Here is an 8654-nt window from a genome sequence, read left to right as displayed (position 1 = left end):
CACGGCCACTGCAGCCTCAACCTGCTGGACTCAGGCAATTCTTCCACCTCAGCCTTCCAAGTAGCTGGAACTACAGGCACGAGCCACCACGTCCGGCTAATTTTTAATTTATTGTAGAGATGAGGTCTTGCCAAGTTGCCCAGGATGGTCTTGAATCCACAGGGTCAGGCAATCCTCTCACCTCGGCCTCCCAAAGTGCGGGGATTATAGGCGTGAGCCACTGCGCCTGGGCCCATTGTGTTTATCTATTCACAGACATCTGAGTTGTTCCCACTTTTCAGCTAGGTGAATGGTGCTGTTATGAACATTAGCATACAAGTATCCGCTTGTGTTCCTGTCTTCAAGTCTTTTGGGCACATATCTTGAAGCTGAATTACTGGGTTATATGGCAACTCTATGTATAGTTAAGCAGCTAATATTTTCACAGCTTAAATCCAGCATTTTTTCAATTTGACCAAAGAATGCAGCAACCTCTTTCAAGCTTGAATTTTTTTTTTTCTACATTAGAATTAGCAGGGATGTTTGCTATCTCAAGCAGAGACATACATGAAAATCAGGCCTAAAAGCCCCCCTTTAGGCTGGGCACAGTGGCTCATGCCTATAATCCCAGCACTTTGGGAGGCCAAGGTAAGAGGATTGCCTGAGCCCATGGGTTAGAGATCAGCCCCAGCAACTTGGCAAGACCTCATCTCTACAATAAATAAATAATTAGCCGGGCATGGTGGCACACACCTGTAATTCCAACTACCTGGAAGGCTGAGGCAAAAAGATCACCCAGCAGGTCAAGGCTGTGGTGACCATGAGCGTGCCACTGCACTCCAGCCTGGGCAACAGAATGAGACTCCACCTCCAAAAAAAGGAGAAGGCCCACTTTATTCCAAACAGATATATCTCCACTTCCAGGCGACATTTTCGAGTTGCACTTTGGTGCTTTGATAGACTAGACAGCCTGCTCACCCTTCCCAACAGAATCAACTCCATGACACCTTAACCCAAGAGAACCATCTTCACAAACATATCACTGAGCTGGAGTGATAGTAGGAATCATCAGAGGTGGAGACTGCAGAAGTAAATTATCCTGAAAAACTGGCACACAACAAAGTACTTGCTCTGTGAGTTTCTGAGGAACTCTAACGATCTTACCCTTCTGTTTTGCTGGCAGAGACATGGGAGATGGGAAAGTAAGCCCAGGGCCCAGCTGAGATGGATAGTCTAGCAGGTGACCTTTGTACAACACAGAAATGCCAGAAGTTCTTCTTTCAGAGTAACAAGGGATGAAAAATCAACCTGCTGCCCAGGTGGGACTAGGAAGGATGCTTGCCTGTCTCAAACTCGATGTTGAGAGGAGGGGATGGCTCTCTCTTGAGAGCTCAAAACCACATCTTGGCTCTCTTGAGAGTTGCTCGTTCAAATTCCTATTAGTGTGTGATGAAAACCTCATGTGGAGAGAGAGCTTAATTTAAGGTGACACTTTGGGATAGTACTCCAAGGTAGGCGGCCACAACAAATGCAAATCATCTTGGAAGGATTATAATGATAACATTCTTTTCTCTTTTTGAGTTGGGGTCTCAATCTGTTGCCCAGGTTGAAGTGCAGTGATGTGACCATAATTCACTACAGTCTCAACTTTCTGGGTTCAAGAGCTCCTCCCGCCTCAGCCTCAGAGTAGCTAGCACTACAGGTGAACATCACCATGCCTGGCCTATAATGATAAAATTCTAAGGAAAATGAGGAAGTCACAAAAGTCACAAAATTCCCAAGGAAATAAGCCACCAAAAGTAAGAGCTACCAGAAACTACCATAACCAAATCTTAGCAGCAAAGAATGAGACTCTGGAATTAACTGAAAGGGAACATAAAGTGATTGTTTGATATGTTTGTTTGGTTTTTTTTGAGTTGGAGTCTCACTCAGTCGCCCAGACTGGAGTGCAGTGGCTGCTCCTGGCCACCACAGCCTTGACCTGCTGGGCTCCGGCAATCCTTCCACCTAAGCCTTCCAAGTAGCTGGAACTACAGGCGCGCGCTACCATGCCCGGCTAATTTTTGATTTATTGTAGAGATGAGGTCTCGCCAAGTTGCCCAGGTGGGTCTCAAACCCGCAGGTTCAGGCAATTCACTCACCTCGGCCTCCCAAAGCGCGGGATTACAGGCTGAGCCACCAAGCCCGTCCGTTTGATATGTTTTAAAGAAATAACACAAAAGATTGGTTAATAAAATAAAATAAACAAAATAAAAGGATTATAAAGAAAGACCAATCAGGACTTGGGAAAGACAAGAAAATAATCTCAAGAAGTGAAAAATAATATATTTAAAATTAAAAACTCAGTAGCTAAACAGATTTAAAACATCTGAACAGAGAATGAGCAAATTAAAGGATAGAGAAAAAGACATTGTCCAGGATGAAGCCCAAGAAACAAGAGACAGAAAATCAGAAAAAGAAGTGAAGAGACATGAACAGCAGAGTGACAAGGTCACACGAGTAGCTAGAGTTCTAAAAAGAGAGAAAGGAGCAAGGAAGATACAATATTCAAAGAGACAATGACTAAGAATCTTCCAGAACTATTGGAAGGCACCAATCTTCTGATCCAATAAGCCCAAAAAATGAATCCCCAAGTAATCGTAATAAAACTATAGAAGACCAAGAAGTCTTAAAAGAGGCAAAGGATAAAGACAAGCCACCTAGAAAAGAATATCAATCAGACTGATAGCCAAATTCTCAACTCCACTAATGGAAGTCAGAAGTGGAGGTCAAAAGTTAATGGAGTAATATCTTCACTGTGCTATGAGAAAATAACTGTCCACTTAGGACTCTATACCCAGCAAAACTGTCTTTCCAGAATGAGGGCAAAATAAAGATATTTTCAGCCAAACTACACAACATGAGAATTCATTTCTAACATACAACCACTTAAAGAATGCAGCTTAAGCAAAAGAGAAATGGTCACAGATACACTGAGATGTGATGGAAGGGAAAAGTAGACAAAGATATTGATCAATATGTAGACAAATCTAAATAAATATTGGTTGTATAAGACCACAGTGACAATAATGTCCAATTTGTGGAGAAGAAAAAATTATACTGGGCAACAGCTTTAAAGCACACAATTAGATGGTGGTCGCAAGTCCCAAATATGTCAATAATTAAGATTTTTTAAAAAGCGGGGGGTGGGGAGGAGAGGGGCAGAAAAAAAAGCGACCCAACTATCCAATTAAACATACAGACTGTTAGATGAAGGAATAAGACACCAACTTCAGATCGCCAGTTGTCCTTGGAAAGAAAGGGAAACGTTACTATCATGACACCCATGTTTTTCCGACCCTTAAAAAAATCATCTTTCAGACTGGAACCAAAACCCCAGTAGCCCTAGCAAATACCCCTCATGTTCTAAACTTGTCTAGCTACTGTTTCCTTATTTAGGATTTTTTTTTTGAGTTGGAATCTCACTCCATCGCCCAGGCTGGAGTGCAGTGGCACGCTCATGGCCACCCCAGTGTCAACCTGCTGGGCTCCAGTGATCCTTCCGCCTCAGCCTTCCAAGTAGCTGGAACTACAGGCATGCGCTACCGCGTCCAGTTAATTATTTATTTATTTATTGTAGAGACGAGGTCTCATTAGGTTGCCTAGGCTGGTCTCGAACCTACGGTCTCAGGGAATTCACTCGCCTCAGCCTCCCAAAGTGCTGGAATTACAGGATGGGCCACCAATTTAATTGAGAAAAAAATTAAGTTGAAGGCTAACAAAAATTTTTTCCATAATCACTTTAAAACATATATAGTACTTCTATCTACATGCCAACTTTAACAACCATTTAAACTCCAATTAAGAAAAGCCAGTTTCTGGCCTGGCGCAATGGCTCACGCTTTGAAGCTCAAGTTCAAGCTTCAAAGACTACCCAAGAGTGACCTCCTGTGGCAACATTAAGTTTTACCTGGAATAAATCAACCTTCAAAGTTTTTTCTAAAGCAACAAGCTCCAATCGGTCAGATAGATATTTACAACATTTTATTTGGCAAAATATGGCTTTTGCACCAAACAAAGAAGCCACAGATAATTTCAACTACATGTATCATGTATTATCCACAAGGCTGTTCGGAGGGGTTGTCAGCCGAGTCCAGAATAAGATGATGATAATGATATGTAGCAAAAACTTTGAACAAGGGGTAAGGAGGTGACAAAAATTCTGGAATGTATGGCCCCCAAAAGCTTGACTTTCCTGGCAAAGGGAGCAAGGGTGGTTAAGAGATTTAAAGGGGGTCTGAACAAAACAGCATTTCAACCCTGGCCATTTGCTCTGATGAGTTTATTCTGCATTAGCTGGACAGGGTGGGGTACATCTGTAAGGCCCAGAAGGTCAAGGTTATGGTGAGCTGTGATCGTGCCACAGCATTCTAGCCTGGACAACAGAGTGAGAGCACACAAAGGACATGTATTGTAAGATCAACTGATATAAAAAGTCTCAAAAAGGCAACTGCATAGGGACAGAAAGTAGATTAGTGGCTGCCAGGAGATGTGGTGGGGGAAAGTAAATGAGGAGTGACCGCTAATGCGTACAGTATACAGTGTTTTCTTTTGGGACAATAAAAATGTTCTGGAATTAGTGATGGTTGTTGCACAAATCTGTGAATATGTGAAAAACAACTGAAGTGGACTCTTTAAAGTGGGTGAATTGCAGATATTTGAATTACAGCTCAACAAAGCTGTTATTACACACTAGTTACATCTGATACTCATGTACTCCTTCCCACTTCTTCATCCTAACCTTCCATCAGGCAGTGGATTTGTCATATCTGAATGTAGATTCCACCAATTAACTTAAAGAAAATTTCAAGTAAACTGCAAGAATTTCCAGCAGCAATAACTCCAGGCCAAGTGATGGCTCATACTTATAATCCCAGCACTTTGGGAGGCCAAGGCGAGAGGATTGCCTGAGCCTACAGGCTCTAGAGCAGCCTGAGCAAGTTGCGAGACCTCATCTCTACAATACATTAAAAAAAAAATAGCCAGGTATGGTTGTGTGTGCCTGTAGTTCCAGCTACTTGGAAAGCTAAGGTGAAAGGATTGCCTGAGGCCAGCAGGTCAAGGCTGCAGTGGTCGTGAGCAGGCCACTGCACTCCAGCCTGGGTGATAGAGTGAGACTCTGACTCAAAACAAAACAAAACAAAACAAAAAAACTCCAAAATGTTGCTTTTTTTCTTAAGCAGACACTCTGTGATTTGATCTTGATGTCATGGTCAAGGGTATTTTTATGAACACACGCACTGTCTAGCAATGGACTATCTGATCTGATGTTGTTCTCCACCCCTACACTGTACATCTGGGATCTTTGCAAGTGAACTTTCTGCTCCTGTCTTTTATGTATTTGTGTCTCTTTCCTGGCTACGGCCACTTCCTGCTGCTGCCAGAGGCCTGTCTCCAGCTATGTGGCCTGTGCTTCCTCCTCCTCTTTGCTGGGAACCCAAGCAGTGGTTGGATGGCAGCTTTGAGCAGAACCAAGGGGGCTCTTCTAAGAATCAAGACCTGCACTTCCCACATGGGACCACTCTGCGGGATACCCGTAAGCTTTGAAGTTTGATTCTCAGTGCTCAGCTGAGCTGCAGGTGGATGAGGATGCTAAACAAGGGACAGGCTTTTGAATTTTTTTTTGTTTTTGAGTTAGAGTCTCACTCTGTTGCCCAGACTGGAGTGCAGTGAGTGGCATGCTCATGGCCACCACAGCCTCGATCTGTTAGGCTCAGGAGATCTTTCTGCTTCATTCTTCCAAGTAGCTGGAACTACAGGCATGCAGCACCATGTCTGGCTAATTTTTTGATTTATTGTAGAGATGAGGTCTCACCAAGTTGCCCAGGCTGATCTCAAACGCACCAAGTTGCCCAGGCTGATCTCAAACGCGTGGGCTCAGGCAATCTCTCACCTCGGCCTCCCAAAGTGCTGGGATTATAGGCGTAGGCCACCATGCCCGGTGGGCTTTTGAATCTAAAGATGTCCCACTGGACACAGTGATTCATGCCTGTAATCCCAGCACTTTGGGGGGACAAGGCGAGAGGATTGCCTGAACCCATGGGTTCAAGACCAGCCTGGGCAACTTGGCAAGACTTCATATCTACTATAAATTTAAAAATTAGCTGGGTGCGGTAGTTCATACTATAGCCTGGGCAACAGAGTGAGACTCCAATTCTAAATAAATAAATAAATAAAGTGCGTGATGCTTTTAAAAATAAAAACGATAAAAAGAAAGGAAAGAAGGAAGGAAGAAAGAAAAAAAGACAGCCCAAAGCTTGGTGGCCACTTGTCACTTTCAAGGCACCTTTATCAGTGCACATTCATGAGATTCTTTGCTTTCCCGCTGGACTGCTGGGGACAGGTCTCTCCCACCTCTCCGCCATCCTGATGGAGGCCTCTGCCTGGGCAGTAAAATTCCATAGCCCCTCCACCTTTTTTTCCTTCCCAGATAGCATCTGCAAAGCTCTACAATTTCACTGAATCACCAAGTCTCAGGTTGCAGTCTTATCTAATTGCTCTCATCCTTGATTCTGAACACCCTGTGCCCACTTCCTTGTGAACACCTTGAGTCTTTTTGCCAAGCCCTTTAGATGGGCTAATCAGTACCACTTTCTTATGCCATTGAGTGTGCCATCACAACCATGCTGTTACTACCAGGTTGGTGCTGTCTCTTTTTTGCCTTAGTTTCCTTTTTTTTTTCTTTGAAGTCGAGGTCTCACTCTGTCGCCCAGGCAGGAATGGAGTATAGTGGCACGATCACAGCTCACCACAGCCTCACACTCTGTGGGCTCAGGCAATCTTCCTGCCTCATCTTTCTGAGTGGCTAGGACTACAGGCACACATCACCATGTCCAGGTAATTTTTTGATTTTTATTAGCGATGAGGTCATGCTATGTTGCCCAGGCTAGTCTTGAACTCTTGAGCTCAAGCAATTCTCTTGCCTGTCTCCTAAAATGCTGAGATTACAGGCATGAGTTACCACACTGGGTCTAGTTTCCTTTTAAACATACTTCTTTGATAGCTTAGTAACTGTTCTATTATCCCAGGGTATTGGTGGCCCGTGCCATGCTGTCTGAACACGCTGGATCGTGCTACACATCTGAATGTGGCACAGGCTCATTGTTTGACTTCTCAGAGGGGACTATTTTCTCTCCCAATTCAAAGGCTTGGGTAGAGGTGGATTTTTCCTGTGGCTAATGGCTAGAAGCCTGGTTTTCAGCTCCCTTCTCCTTCTCTTCTTTTTTTGAGACAGGGCTTTGCCCTGTTGCCCAGGCCAGAGTGCGGTGGTGGGATCATAACTCACTGCAGCCTCAACCTCCTGGTCTCAAGTGATTCTCTTGCCTCAGCTTCCCAAGTAACTGGGATGGGTGCACACCACCAAAGCCTAGCTAATTTCTTTTTTTTTTTACTTTTTGTAGAGACAGGTTCTTGCTATGATGCCCTGGCTGATCTTGAACTCCTGGCCTCAAGTGATCTTCCCACCTTAGTCTTCCGAGTAGCTAGAACTACAGGTACACACCAACAAAGCCAGCTTCAGCTCCCTCCTTTATGGAGGATCACACGTAGGCATTACAACCCAAACCACCAGTCTCTTCCCAGATCTGATGCTCTTCCCACACCCCCACCCCCACCCCATGGTCACCACCCAGGCACAGCTTTCAGCTCTTTATTTTCTGCTCTCAGATATTTCCCTTTTTAAATGTTCTACATACAGAGATTTCTTTTTTAAAATTTTGTTCTATTTTGACTACCATTTCCAAGTGTTTTGCAGTAGGAAAGACTAGCTTAGTCACCTTTTTTTTTTTTTTCTTGCGAGTCGAAGTTTATTCAGGAAGCAAGTGGGACAGCTCTCAGAGCGAGAGGGTACCTGAGTAGATCGTCCAAGGGAGGCCAAGGAAACATGGGGGGGAGGGGCTTATATAGTACTCGGGGACATGCTTATTGGTTGGTGGGGCAGCTACACCAGCAGACTCGAAAATACACCAATCAGAAGGAAGCACACAAAAGGGAGGGGTCCACAGCTTCGGACCTGAAAAGTAGGTGTCTTAAATTTAGTTTGTGGGGCTTGTAGTGGAAGTTTTTTACCGGAATTTTTTTTTTTTTGAGTTGGAGTCTCACTCTGTCGCCCAGACTGGAGTGCAGTGGCTGCTCCCGGCCACCACAGCCTCGACCTGCTGGACTCCAGCGATCCTTCCGCCTCAGCCTTCCAAGTAGCTGGAACTACAGGCACGCGCCACCACGCCCGGCTGATTTTTTGATTTATTGTGGAGATGAGGTCTCGTCAAGTTGCCCAGGCAGGTCTCGAACCCGCAGGCTCAGGCAATCCACTCACCTCAGCCTCCCAAAGGCGCCGGATTAGAGGCTGAGCCACCGAGCCCGGCGGACCGGAATTTTTTTTAACAGAGACCCACCCCAATCCATCTGCCTATCCGATTTTTTTCCCTTTCTTATTCCCCCTTCTAGAGTGGTGATCCTAACTGTCATTAGGGGATGGGGCAATGACCAGTCTATTTTTTGTCAACTGTCGTTAGTTAAAAGACTTATTTTTCCAATTAGGCTCGTTAACTTTTATAATCAAAAACTTAAAAAAAAACAAAACAAGCCGGGCTCGGTGGCTCAGCCTGTAATCCCAGCACTTTGGGAGGCTGAGGTGA

General features: G+C 44.6%; 1 protein-coding gene across 1 annotated transcript in view; it reads right to left on the bottom strand.

The window, feature by feature from the left end:
• Positions 1–8654, bottom strand: part of LOC103275030 (ribose-phosphate pyrophosphokinase 2) — a 32565-nt gene that overhangs the window by 10186 nt on the left and 13725 nt on the right. The gene's annotated exons all lie outside the window — the stretch shown is intronic.

Source organism: Carlito syrichta, unplaced genomic scaffold (genome assembly GCF_000164805.1).
Source record: "Carlito syrichta isolate Samal-C Ts95f unplaced genomic scaffold, Tarsius_syrichta-2.0.1 Scaffold315175, whole genome shotgun sequence".
NCBI classification, from domain to species: Eukaryota; Metazoa; Chordata; class Mammalia; order Primates; family Tarsiidae; genus Carlito; species Carlito syrichta.
Note: the sequence above shows the minus strand (reverse complement) of the source record. Positions and strands in the feature narration are given on the sequence as shown.